This window comes from Notamacropus eugenii, chromosome X, assembly GCF_028372415.1.
Source record: "Notamacropus eugenii isolate mMacEug1 chromosome X, mMacEug1.pri_v2, whole genome shotgun sequence".
NCBI classification, from domain to species: Eukaryota; Metazoa; Chordata; class Mammalia; order Diprotodontia; family Macropodidae; genus Notamacropus; species Notamacropus eugenii.
Window position 1 is genome coordinate 65,469,826 of NC_092879.1, and position 15,114 is coordinate 65,484,939.

Here is a 15,114-nt window from a genome sequence, read left to right on the forward strand (position 1 = left end):
ACTTTCCAAAATTTGGGGATTGTTGCTAAATGGATGTGAGGGAGTCTTGTCAAAAGAGTTGCCTAGGTCCCCCTACTGTGAAGGCTGGTGGCTTGGATGAGATATTTGGAAGATTCTCATTCTGTTTCCCTGGGTCTCCATTTTAGGTGATTCTGGTCCACTTTATGCTTTCCCTCTAGACTGAAGGAATGCCTTGGGAAAACGTGTTGTCAGTGGTGTCATTTCCAGGGTCATGAGTAAAGCCTATGTAGGTGGTTCACTGACGACTTCTGCATGGGCTTTCTCGTTGCTTTCTGACTCTCTTTGGCTGGGCAGCTGACTTAGGGGATTCTGTTTCATATCCCATTTTCAGTCATGACTGAGGGAACACAAAAGGTCACAAGAAGTTATTTTGAGAGATTTGAGGGGATCTGCTCTGTGGTCCTTGCAGGACCCCTGCTGTGCCAGTGTCTCCAACTCTGCGGCTTTCCTTCCTAATTCTTCTCTTTTGTGGTATGGCACACTTAGCAGGGAATTTGCCCTACCACTGATGCACCTCCTGATCCAAGAAGCTGTTCACAGTACCCAGAACGTGCCTGTATCCAATTCTGTGGGGGTTCTGTCACTATTGCCCTCTGGCTTTTCTGAGTCTTTTTCTGTCTGTCCGTGTTTCCCCATCTGTGTTTCCCAATCTGTCTTTCTGTGTGTCTCCTATGTGTGTGCATGTCCCCTCTTTGTATATCCTGCTTCTCTCTGTCCATGTTTCCCCAACTGGCCATGTGTCCCCCATGTATCTGTCTGTGTGTCCTTCATGTGTCTGTCCATGTGTCCCCATTTGTCTGTGTGTCCCCATTGGTCTGTGTCCCCATTTCTCTGTCTCTGTGTCACCATCTGTGTTTTGCAATCTGTCTGTCCATGTGTCACCATCTGACTGTGTTTCCCCAGCTATTTGTCTTTGTGTCCCCATCTGTCTGTCAATGTGTCCCCATTTGTATTTCCCAATAAGTCTGTTCATGTATTACCACCTGTGTCCCTATCTGTCCGTGTGTCCTCATTTGTCCCTCTGTCCCCATCTGTTAGTGTGTCTCTTATCTGTCCGTGTGTCCATACGTGTTTGTCTGCATGTCCCCTCTCTGTCTGTGTATCCCTCTTCTTTCTGTGCACGTTTCCCCAGCTGTCCGTGTTTCCCCATTTTTCTGTCCATGGGTCCCCTTCTGTTTGTCCCCATCTCTCTGTGTGTCCCCCACCTCTCTGTGTGTCCCCCACCTGTCTATGTGTACTTCTTTGTCTGTGTGTCCTCATCTGTCTGTGTGTCCCCATATGTTTTTCAGTGTCACCCCATCTATCTATGTTTCCCACTCAGACCATGTGTTCCCCTCTGTTGTTCGTGTCCCCTATCTGTGAGTATTTCCCCCTTCTGTCTATAAGTGCTTCCTCAGCTGTCCATGTCTCCCCATCTATCTTTCCATGTTTCATAATCTGTCATTTTGGGTGTCTATATGTCTGTCCGTGTGTCCCCATCTGTCTGTGCATGTGTCCCCATCTGTCTGTGTTTCCCAATCTGTCTGTCTGTGTGTCCCCAGCTGTCTGTCTCTGTGTCCCCAACTGTCCGTGTGTCTCCTAACTCACTGTGTGTCCCCATCTGTCTGTGTGTCCCCATCTATCCCTTACTAGAGTCTTTTGGAAGACCACTGGCTGTGGTTACTGGCACCTTGAATGGTTCCTGTATTTTCCCTTTTAGGGCACTTTTAGGGCCCACTGCTTGTGTTCCTCTCAGCGTGAACCTTAGCCTGTGGTCCCTCTCGAGGCTGAGGCAGAGCACCATTGTCCCTGCATCCAAAAGCTCTCTGGGCCTATTTCTTTTAATCAATTTGTTATAATGTTGAATTTCTTCTTGCACATTCTTCTCCTCTTTCCCTGATGAGTTCATTTGGGGAATCGTAGCCTAGTTCCTGGGGTCCCTCTTAACAAAGGGGCTATCTACTCTCGAGTGACTGTTCTTGGATCATTTTAGTGGGTTGCTTCTGGCACCTCAGTTGGGAATCCATGCTGTGAATCCTTCCGTAGATCTTTGATTTTTCTTGTGCAGATTCCTCTTCTATGTCCTGGGTTTTGATTTCAGACCATTGTAGGTGCTTTGGTCATTTCCATGTATGCACTGGAACCCTCTTGGGCTAACAGGCAGTCTGTGGATAGATATCTGTATTATCTGGTACAGCCCATCTTCAGCCCTTATCATGAGTGAATGAATTCTGGGTGGGCTCTGTCTATCCATTCCCTTTTCCTGACCAGGGGCATCCTTTGGTGGAATTCTGGCCTAGTTCTAGATGTGCTTTTGCACCACTGTTCTTTGTCAGGGCTGCAAACTGTTGGTGGATTCCCTTTATGGAATCTAGACCAGAGTGCAAACGGGGACCCACTGTGTGAGGGCCTGGCCCCTGGATGGGATTTTGGGAAAGATTCTTTACTGTCTGCCTGGGTCTAGATGTTGGCCCCTTCTGGTGCCTCTGTCCTTTTTATGTACACTGTGCTATTGTCTTTGGCAGACATACAGCCTGTGGATAGATTTCTGATAAGTTTGCCACAGCACACCTACAGACTCCCTACTGTGAATGATTGAATTCTGTCTGGATTTGGGCTGTCCATTCCCTTCCTTGAATAGGGGCACACTTTAGATGCACTTTGGCCTAGTACTGACTGTGTTTTTCCTCCGTTTCACAGACAGATGGGGACACACGGACAGTAGGGGTGACACACCCATTGACCCAACAATGCTTGACATCTCAATAACTGGCCACAGCAGAGGCATTTTCACCAAAAATGGTAGTGTTGTCGTTTTTTCAACCAAAAATGGTAAATTGCGTTTTTTAAAACAAAATTATTCATACTGGCTTTTGAATACCAACAGTGGCAACACTGAGTATTTTTTAACCAAAAATGGTAATACCTACTTTAAAATCTGGCATGCCTTTAATGTTCTTCATGCATGACATTCTGCAATGGGGTGTGCCCTTGCCAATCAATCAATCAAACTGCAGTTGTGGTTGGTTAGTGATTAGAAGTGCATATTTACAAGTGAGGTAGCTGTCCTGCCTCCAGCTTATGCTCTCCTGGGATAAGGGAATAAGCTTATTTTCTATAGGGAAGGTATTGACATAAATGAGAGGCTTAGAAATAGAAGATTTTTAAAGTGCCTTCTCACTCAAAATCTATGAAAATTGTGCCAGTAGTCAGCACAGCTAAGTGGGAAAGCCACATACAGATTTAAAAGGAGAGCATGGAAGACATTCATTTACTGTGCTGTTCCTATACAAATTTATAAGCTCAGAAAGGAACAGTTGTGGATTCCATGCCTAAGGAAAATGAATTCAAATAATAAGACATGGGGGACAGAAACCAGGGGATGATTATGTCACATTAAAATTTACCATTGACAACGAAAGGATACTGATAGCAAATCAATTACCAAACAAGACTTCGACAGACCAACAATGACAGTGTGGGGATTCAAGATTACACTGTCATATGGGGCAAACTGAAACAGGAAGATGGACTGGAAAGGGCTTACACCGTTGACTATCACATGGGAAACACTGTGTTTGATCTACATGGAGATCAGGAAATATATTTTTTTACTTAAGTAAGTGCAGAGCCCTCAGAAACACTGACCACAAACTAAGGTATAAAGAATTTAGGTGAACAACCAATTCATTTCTATAGAACACAGAGCTAGGTGTTATCGTTACCCTTATATTACAGATGGGGAAAGTATGGTTGAATGACCTGCCCAGAATCACACAGAGAGGTGGTGTCTGGGGCAGTACTGGAACTCACGTCCATGCCTCCATGTCCAGACCTCTTACTCCCTGCACCACCAGGTCTTAATCCCTTTCCCGCTGATGTCATAGGATTGCCGAAGTGTACACATAAAGCACATTGAAATCTTTCAATCAGTATAAAAATGTCTATGATTATGATGATGACGATGACGATGATGATGACGACAATGACGATGATTATACTAATGTTATCAGGCTCCCCCACAAGGCCCTGACTTCTAGGCTTCTGTGATGTCATCTCTTTGTAGGAAGTCTTTCCCATGGGGAGAGATGTCTACACATGCCATAGTTATTGAGAGACATGAAATAGTGGGGCCCGCAGGAGATCCACGTCTGAGCAAAGGTTTCTTGTCCCTCTTAGGAACCACAGTGGGTGATGACCAATCGAACCTGAGCCCTAGAGGCTAGAGGTTGCTAACATTCATGATCTACTGCTTATCTTTTGAGGAGAAGCAAATCCCTTCTAAACTGTCCCCCTCAGCCATGAGGACACTGTTTTTATCTACAGCTTTCCAGCTGGAATCACTTTCTACATCCTATTTCAGTACATTGTAGACATATGCATGGCCTTGTTCCTACTTCCAGTGTGGAAGTTCTTTTGGAGGTACTGGTCCCAGTGCACTAGGTCTTACATTAGAGTCCACATACCGCATCTGTGACCAATCTCTAGTAGAGCATTCAGAGCTCCTATTGGGCTGACCAGGCACAGTCAGACACAGGGAAACTTGACTTTATGGTGGTGATGTCATTTTGGTCCACTTCCAGATTGAAAGACAACAACCAACCAACACACTGCATGAGCCTCATCTTTGGGCTTCTTCATCTGTGTCCTATTCTATGGGACCCACAGGCCATCAGCTGCTGAGGTCCCCAGGACACCCCACAGGTCAGGCTGCCTGGACAGTAGTTCAATGGATTTGCTAGTCTCAGATCATCTTTTAGTCATCAGGTCGGAGATTGCCTTAGAGTCACCTTCCAGGGTTCCATGTGCTAACTGCTCTCCCTGGCTGTGAGATGCCTGTGGTGGCTGTGCCAAACAATCTTCCAGGTAGTTCTGGGGGGCCTGCAGACTCAGGAGCAGGGCATGCTTCAGGTGAGTCACCAACCCACCAGGGCCAATGGTGACATTTCCATATCCATCCTTCCTAGCAGTAGTGTCCCCATGACACAGAACATGCTGGGGACATGCATACACCCTTTGCAGAAATGCCCCCAGTATCAGAATCCAGGCCAAGGTCGTGAACATGACTGGGGAGACCAATGTCCTTCACCACTGTGGGGATGTAAGAAAGCCCCTGAACATTGGGTTTGAAAGCAGCACAAGGAAGAAGAAAGCCAGTCTGTCATGCTTAAGCCAGCCCCAGCTCAGGAAATGAAGAAGGACCTGTATTACCATCATGCAAGTCTTCTATGTCTCTGGTACATCCCTGTATATTCAGGTCATGCTGTAAAATGACTTCATGTGACATGGCCCCAAGTTTTCATGGAGGTTGTTTGTGGTGGGTGGGAAGACACAGGAGTAGTACTCAGTTTTCCTTAGATTATTTATTGTGAAATTCTTTTGAGTTCTTATCACTAGTCTTGCCTCTTTAGAAATGTTTCCTAATGAAATTCAGCACTCTCCATTCCAAAGAAATGCTTACTTTCAATGATCAGTGTGAAAAAGATCCAGTCTCCTAGACATGAGGATTTGTGTTGGTAATGGGTCTGACCTTGGCTTCCCACACTTTGCCCAAGTTTTCATGGGTAGATATATGCCAATAACCTGTGATATGTTACGTGTTAAGACCTTTGAGTGTGGAACTTAACTTGATAAGTCCTGGGATGTCACCTGAGACATAGAGAAACAAGGATGACAGAAATAACATGTAAGTGACAGAGTTAAGATATAAACCCAGATTTTCCTGACTTTAATCCAGCATGTCCACATGGTCTCCTGCTGTGTATCTTCAATGAAAAAAGACAAGTATTGCTCTAGTCTGTCCCCTTCTTACCTTTTCCTCAGAAATCATAATCTCTAGTTTACCAGACTCCACTGCTTCCTAAGCCCCTCTAGAACTGCCGCAATCATATAGTAAATGACACACTTATATTGGGGAAAGTCTGTAGATTTTGCCCTATGCTAACAACAGCACCCCTTAATGGAGATTAGGCAGGTACTGCAAGAGTTTCTCTCTCTCCAAAAGACTGCTGTGATACACATGTGATCATATTACTAGAAGGGACCTTTAAGGTTGTTGAGTCCATACCTCATTTTTCACATTAGGAACCTGACTCTCAGAAAGGTCAAGGGACTTGCCCAGGGGCACACAGCAAGTATCTGAGGCAGGATTTGAATGCCAGTCTGACTGACTCCAAGTCTAATATTCTATCTACTATGTAACACTGTCTCTCAGCCATCCCTTTAGCCTATCATAAATCCATGTTTACAGGTAGGTGTCCATGTTAGAGAGAAAACGGAGATGTTTTGAAAAACTCAGAAAGAAAGCCAGCCCTTCCCCCAAGGTAATCTTTTAGGTTGTAACTTTTATAAACTTAATTTTTTTATTAAGAAAAGGAAAAGCCAAAACATTCTCCCCACCTTCAAAAAATGTATAGAAAAGGGACATTTTTAATACGTCTTCAGAATTCAAGATAAATCTCCTGATACAAAATAGATGATTCTTCAGTATATTTTTCTCAGTCTTCCCAATCAGAAGACTAAAGGAGGCCTCTGAAGAGGAAGAGTTTGAAGAGTTAAAAGCCTCAGTTTCAAAGGCATTTCAGCTCTCAGGAGAGGTTTGTCCTTCCTATGACTCTGCTATCCTCCCTATTTCAAGGAACCCAGTGATGTCTAAGATAAGTATGAACCTGGCCATTCTCTTGCTTCCCTTGAGTTGTGAGTGGGTTAGATTCAGCAAAGACTTCTCAGATTGTGAAATCTTCTCCCAGGGTTACCCCCTGGAGACTGAGAGGCTCAGGTTGCAACACCTTCAGAGTGGAGTAATTCCCATAGAAGGATATAGACTACGTAGTGCATTAGGATCTCAACGATTGGATAAAACTTGCTAACTTTTCAATGCTTTCATTTGCATGTGACTCATTTACATGTACTCTCAATGCTTCATTTGCATATGCTGACGTGTATTTTTGCGGGCTTTTTAATGGATGAGGGAGAGGGAAGTTTAGACGGGACTTCAAAGGGATTGGCTAGATTTTGCACCTAGAATGTAAGATCATATTTCTCAGCCAATGAGAATAATGGTCGGTGGTGGGAGGGGGCTTTTGCATTAGGGTCTATATATGTCACTGCTTTGCCTTTGTCTTCGGCTTTCCCTGCTCCAGACTACCTGGTGAAGGGATTGCCCCACTTCTCGAGAATGAGAATTGAATAAAGGAACTTTCTGTTACCACTTTCAGATACCTCTGAGTAGTCAATTTGAGTAGAGGGTTTTGCAATCCCATACAGTTGCTAGGCTACCACAAATTACCTGGGCAAACTGACCATCTCCTTACGCCATAAGTAGCCTGCTGAAAAAACAGATCTAAACAAGTCGGCCAATTTTGGTTCTACTTTGTTGAATTCAATATCCACTTAGAAAACATCTTATACAACAAGTTCATGGCTTTGTAGACAATCCTATATTTTGGTTGTTGCTTGAGCATTGAAATGTTTGGGTTTGTTGGTGATTAAGTTCATAATTAAAAAAAAAAAAAGAATTTAATTTAAAAATGAAAAAGAAGGAGTTTCGTTACCCACAGATCCTAATCGTATATCCAAGGAGGATGAATACCAAGCTTGAGAAGCGTCACAGAGTATAGGGAGACACACTAGATTTGGGGTTGGAAAACCTTGGTTCAAATCCTAGTCACTGTACAACTTCAGGCTGCTTTGCTTCTCCAGGCCCCTCAACTTCCTCATGGGCACAATGTAGGGCTTGGACTTTAGCAGGGGTTCTTAATCTTTTATGTGTTCCCTTTAACAGAAACGTATGCATACCTTCTCACAATCATGTTTTTAAAAGCACAAAATAGAATATGTAGGATTAATTACAAAAGAAACCAATTGTATTGAAATGCAGACATCAACAGAGTTCTGAAAAATTTTTAGTTTAAAGTTACTTTTTATTTTTATTTTAAAATATTAATTATTTATTCATTTATAATTTGATTGTTAACTCTAAATTACATTAAATATTTTATGTTAAGATATTGATTTTTTTTATTTTAAAATGTTAACAAAATTTTCCACTAATTAAGAATCACTGGAATAGAACATCTTTTAAAGTCCCTCTCGGCTCTAAATCTCTGGTCCTCTGAGGCTAAGAAAAGGCTGGAAGGGCAGGACATGGCATTATTTGAACCCAAAGTAGAACAAAACCCAAGAAATGCCAAGGCCTAGAAACTACTGACAGGACAATTGGAGTGTGCATGGCCAGGGTGGATGAGTAAACAGGTCTGAGGTTCAGGCTGCAGAAGCTTTATGCCAGTCCAAGTCCACAGCTGGTCAAGCCAGACGTAGATTTGTTTCATTTCATTGTGCTCAGGTGCTCTATGGTAAAGTAGCTAGAATATACCTGATACTTTCTTCTGGGATCTTAGAAAGTCAATTGAGAGGATTCAAGGGATTGAAGGGACCTTAGAGGTCATCTAATTAGTGTAACCCCCTCACTTTAAAGATGAGGAGACTAGAACCCAAAGAGAAGTACATGACTGTCACTCTTAAGCTGGGGATCCTTCCCCTGGCCCAGATTCTATCTCCCCAGCTAGAGAACTCTTAATTCCAACAGCTAGGGGTGCACATGTCAAGTAACTTGAATCTTAGCTTAGCCCATCACAACTGGAAAGAGACTTTAGAAATTACCCAGGCCAACCTCTTAATGTAACACATGTGGTGAATGAACTTCAGATGAAATGGTGAACCCCAGGGTACACTGCTCATAGGTGGCAGGTAGGACTAGAATGTGGCTCCTTAGAACCTTCTCCACTGAGCCCCCCAGATCATCATGCCTCAGCTGGCTCTCTGTTCAGTAAGAGTGATCAATCAGGCAACATTGATTAAGAGCCTACTATGTGCCAGGCACTATGCTAAGCAGGAAGTAGCTTCACAATCCCCACTCAAAACTGACTCTGCTTTGGTGTGACAAAAATCATATTGGCTGGGGAAGATTCAGGCCTGTTTCTCATTTCCAGATTTGGTTTTATTTTCTTTTATATTTTTCTTTTAAGACCTTAAACTATAATGGAACTGGGGACAATAGCTGTGTCAGCATGGTAAAAATAAGGTTAGCAATTCTGTGTAATGGGCTGGCAACTTCTCCACCTGGCTGCTCTCCACACAGTCTATTCTGAGCAGCTGTTTGCAGAGTACCCCAGAATACAAACATGGGCAAATAAATATCGGACAAAGAATCTGCTTCTCCAAAGCATTAATGTCTGACGTCCTCAAACCTGCAAAGCCTGTAAGCTCAGACCCCGTTAATTACTGAACTGCTCAGTGGGTTTGACATGAACTGAAAAGTTGACAACTCCTTACATGCTGCCATAAAATGTGAAATGCCTCCTTTGAGCAGCCCTTGGATGGAGTGTTGAAGCAGCCAAGGCCCACTGTCCCAGGAAACCACATCCTCACCTCCCCCTGCAGGCCCCCTAGGCCCCCCCCCTTCAAGCTCTCTTCAGCAAAACCTGTGCTCAGGAAAGGCATTTGATGAACTTATTGGTACTCTGTGTTTGTTTCCAATTTCCAGGGATATTTGTGCTTTGCCAAAGGAGTGACACTCTAATGGTGGAATTTCAAAATCAGGTCACGGACAAAGAAGTTATTCTTTTGTTTTGAAGTGAGGGGGGGCTCAGAGAAGCACCTTCACAGTGCTCTAGGATCGTGTTACATACATAGCTGGTTACTTTCCATGTTGCCTCCTTCTTTCTCCCTGATTGAGTTTCTAAAATTCACAGTAGGTCCAAGAGACCCTGGCCAATCCCAATTCGGTGCTAAATACCATCTCCTCACATTAGACCTTTCTTTTTTGGCTGTTTTCCTTGGCTTTCCCATCACAGGCTCAGAAAGTGTGAAAATATTTCCATTCACTTAATATGCATCAAGTTCATATTTCATTATGGAAAAAAAACAAGGATGTAGATAGTCAATTCCCATAAACGTTTAGCTAATTATAGTGAAAGTGAGTTCTCAGTTACTAATGAAAAAAGGTACCTTCCCCCATGTAAATCATTGCATAGGGAGAATGGGTAGAAGTTCCAGAGAGGCTGCTGGGCTTCCTGCCTGCACAACTGTTTGGTCTAGGCTCTAGCAACATTCTAGATTGGGCCACAAAAGATTGGGCTCACTGTCTTGTGAAGCAGTGAGTTCCCCATCACTAGACGTCTTTAAGCAGAGGCTAGATGATCCCTTGTAGACGTTGTGACTGGACTCTCACTGAAGGGGTTTGGAGGACCAGATGCCCACAAGTGGTAGCCACTGAGAAGGCACCTACATACTCTGTCCTCCTTAGCCAGATATGAAACAGGCAATCTGATTGGTTGAGTCAGGGACCATAGGACTAAGGAAGGAATCAGTATTGGCAATTCTTTGTTCACTGCATACCTCCTCCAAACCCCCAAATAAACCAGATATCCTTTCTTAATCACTCTAATTCAGGTCAATATTTTCTGTAGCTTCTGTCCTTTTAGAATATTGAATATGTCAGAGCGAGACAAGCTTCATGCTTTGTTTCAGCATATGTACAAATATTAACATTCGGATATCTTCTTTAGCCCAAATGGTTGGAATAATAAAGAATCTGCCACAGTGCCCTTGAACTGATGGAGGTCACAAAGTTTTGGAGGATGGAATAAAAGGTCTACAATCCCCACAGGGTAATTTTACAAGGCTAGTACTTCATTATTGCCAAGGGACCACAGTTTGGAGAGGGCTGCCTCAATCTTCTCAGCTGTTTTTCTCCTTAGTTAAGTGGATGGCTCCTGAAAAGGAACCGAGGTTTGGGTAGGGATGGGATCTAGACCTAGAGTGTCCCTAATATCTGCCAGGCCCAACGTACTATTTCCTTTGTACCTTATTGGATGTTAGGCCTTGTTAGGATGATGCTGAGGCTACCTTTAAGGTTTTGTTTGCAGATTGCTTTCTATTCGTTGTCTCTTTAGAGTTATATGTGACAGACAAGTCTTGACTTCCTCAAACTTTGTGCCAACAGGGGCTGTGTTTGTATCAGTTTTGTATTTCCCATAATGCCCAGTCCAGGCCCTTCTGCACAGTAGTTAATTAATATACAAAGCCTTCAATCCTATTTGGGAAGCAATGGATAGAGTGCCAGGCCTGGAGTTAGGAAGACTCATCTTTCTGAGCTCAAATCTGGCCTCAGACACTGACTAGTTGTGTGACCCTGGGCAAGTCACTTAACTTTGTCTGTCTTGGTTTCCTCATCTGTAAAATGATCTGGAGAAGGAAACGGCCAATGACTCCAGTATCTCTGCCAAGAAAACCCCAAATGGGGTCATGAAGAACTGGACACAACTGAAGCAATTGAACAATAACAAAGCAGCCTTATATAAGCTATGAACAGAAAGAGGCATATAGATGCATAGAAGCATATATAAATATTGTTGTTCAGCCATTCAGTTATGTCCAACTCTATATGACTCCACGGACTTTGTCCCTGGGGTTTTCTTGGCAAAGATACTGAAGTGGCTTGCTATTTCCTTCTCTAGTGTGTCCCCAATCTACAGATAAGGAATTGAGGAAAAATAGGGGTGAAGTGACCTGCCCAAGGTCACACAGCTAGTAAGCATCTAAAGCTGAATTACAAGCCAGCTCTCCCTGCACTGCAGGGTCATCATCTATGGCTTCACAGGCAGGAAGACAACCAGCTTGTCCCCTTTAAGTTTTCTCTTCTTCATTTCTTTCAACAACTTGTCACATCGCCTGGTCTCTAGCTTCCTCACTAACCTGAGCCTCTCCTCTCCAGACCTCCTCCAGTTTCTCAATGTGCTGCCTAAACTGTGGCTCCCCCAAATCAATCATGACACCCTCCAAGTGGTCTGACCAAGGCAGGGTACCCCCTAGAGTCACACCTTTGTCAGGAGACTACTTCATTTATGAAGATTCTGTTTCCTACCTGGGTCTCAAGAGCCTTTGAGTGGGCTGTCTCCCAGGCCTCAGACGCTTTCCTCAGGCTCCCTTCTGGGACAGAAGACTGCAGACACTTTTCTTCACCCCCACCCTCAGGCCTTGGTTATCCCCATCTCCACTCCTCCATTCGGAAACTACTTTGCATTTAGTTAGAGATGGTGGAGGATAGAAAGGCCTGAGGTGCTATCGTCCACGGGATCAAGAAAAGTCCAACACCACCAAAAAACAAATAAAGGAGGCTGTGGAGAATGGTCAAAGAGGGCATGGTCCTGGGAGCATGTTCAAGGAGCTCTGCCTGTTGCCATGTCACATGGAGCCTGGTGGAGCCTGTTTACAGAAAGGCAGGATGGGTAATGCACCTGCCCCAGCGCTGACTCTGGGGACTGGGCTCTGATTGGCCAGATCCCAGGGCTTTTCCCTCACAAGTGGAGTGTGGGCTTCTTGAGGGCAGGAAATGCTTTGTTTCTCTTTCTACCCAGAGCACTCACCAGGTCATAATAGGTGATTAAAAAGTGCTGGTGAAACTGAATGGGATGATTTCAGATGACCTCAGAGGCCCCTTCCCTCCCACCCCACCCCCCACTGCTGCCCCTTCACTAAACATATCAGCCTGCAGTTTGGTCCCACCCTCTTATAAAGGAGGAAACTGAGGCTCAGAGAAAAAATACTAGAGGTAGGAGGGTGGAAAGAGTTGTAGCTGAGACAGGTCTCTATCTTGCAGATGTCAGAAGGAAAGCATTTCATCAGATTTAGACTAAATGTTTGGGAAGACAGCACTGCCACCATGAGCCATGGAAAGTCAAGTCTTTTTCAGAAAGTTTGTGTGAATGTCTGGGCTCCTTCTCCTGCATCCCTGCCCCCACTCACCTAACCTGGATTTCTCTTCAGTCAGTGAGCTTCTTCCCTGGGTTTCTGACTTTAAAAGCTGCCAAGTTGTTAAATAGCTTTAAAAATGTTATCTCCAATAATTAGTTACACTGTCTGCTCAGCTAATGGAATTTAATGACCAGTGGATCAGTTCATTGTATCCTATGTAACAAATGGAAAAGGGTCAGACAGTGAAAGGGATAGCAAGGGAGTTGGAGGAAGGGAGAACGAGACTGCAAATCTGTTGGAAATCCAAAGAAAATCCACATTTTGAGTTGAGTATTCTTTAAATGATCTCTTGACATGTTGATCAAGCCCTGATCACTAAAAACAATTACCAAAAAAAGATGTGGGCAAAAGTTGAGGTTTAAGAACTATGGATTGCATTACTTATAAAGAGAGGCATAGTAATTTTTTGAAAGTACTTAAGTATGATTGTCTTTGTTGCTGTTTTTCTGTTTAAACCAATTGGAGTAAGAATCCTAAACCATATGCAATGGACCGTTTAAATAAATTGCCAAATTTTGTAAGTTGCAGAGGACCTTAGGGACCACTTGATTCAATCCATACATGAAAAAAATTCCCACTGTAATGATCCTGATATGTATTCACCCCGCCTTCGTTTGCAGACTTTCAGTGAGGGGGGACCCATATACGTCATTTATTAGGAATTTAATACATGAGGTGTTGTTGTGGTTTTTAAATATGGTCAGGTAGGGCCAAAGAATGCATAGGTGTTCAAATGAAAAATAATGGTGACTGACACAAAACGTGATTATCTGGGACCCTCTTCCTTTTCTACACTGAATTTTGCTAGTTAGCCACATTCTTTTTTTTTTTTTTCATATGTGTTGATTTATTAGGGTTTGCTGGGTTAATTGCAGGAGTTTGCTCAAAAGAGGCCAGTCCTGAGCTGCAAGACAGTGGTAGATCTCTAAGAAAGCAGAGAGCCAGGGATGACTCAGGGTCACATGCAAGTTTTCCCAGGGAAAAGTTGGAGCTTTTTTTGCTGTTTACATTCATTCAAGGTAGTTTACATTAACTGTGGAATCATCCCTCATCTTCTCACACTCTGACTTCCACATACAGAGCCTCATTGTACTTTACATTGGCCTCAATAATACCCCTTCACTGAACCCCAACCTTGATCTATTTGTGAATGGGTCCTGTCAAAATAATGAGGCTGGGTCCCTCCACACTGGCTATAAAGTCTGCACTCCATAGGCAAAGGAATTTTCCTAGATCATTTCCACAATGATCCAGAGTTGGTGAATTGACTCATGTATGTGACTTTGTCCTCAAGCACATGCCACATCCCACTTATGTCATGAAAACATACCTCTTTCTTCTTTTACTGACCTTCTGCCTCATCCATCCATTCTACTCTTCAGGTGGCATAGAATTATGCATGTCAAGTTTTGGAGAATCTCTTCTGAGATTGAAGGGCTAGTGTTTTTGTGATATTTGCTGTCATCAAATTGCTTCTATTCTCCTATACATTTCTGCATAGATTTGCCTAGATGGTCAAAGTATGCGTGTAATAGATCTTGGCTTTTTGTTCACAGTGTCCTTAGAACTACCTTAAACTGGTTCCAATTCATTGGCCTATTTAGGCCAACAATTTCCTTGAGAGATTTCAAGCTTATCTTTTTAAAAAATTAATTCATTAATTTCTAGTTTTCAATATTCACTTCCAAAGATTTTGAGTTCCAAATTTTCTCCCCATCTCTCCCCTCCCCTACCCCAAGACACCATGCATTCTGATTACCCCCTCTCCCAATCTGCCCTCCCTTCTATCACAGCTCTCCTTTCCCTTATCGGCATCTCCTGTATTTTCTTGTAGGGCAAGATAGATTTCTATACCCCATTGCCTGTATAATCTTATTTCCCAGTTGCATGTAAAAACAAATTTTAACATTCATTAAAACTTTGAGTACCAACTTCTCTCCCTTCCTCCCTCCCCACCCATCACCACTGAGAAGGCAAGCAATTCAGTATAGGCTATATTTGTGTCATTATGCAAAAGACTTTTTTGTAAAAGTCATGTTATGAAAGACTAACTATATTTCCCTCCATCCTATCTTGCCCCCCATTTCTTCTATTTTCTCTTTTGACCTTGTCCCTCCCCAAAAGTATTTACTTCTAATTACTCTCTTCTCCCATTTGCCCTCCCTTCTATCATCCCCCCACCTCACTTATACCTTTCTCCCCTACTTTCCTGTAGTGTAAGATAGATTTTCATACCAATTGAGTGTGCATGTTTTCCCTTCTTAATCCAAGTTTGAAGAGAGTAAGCTTCACTTTTTT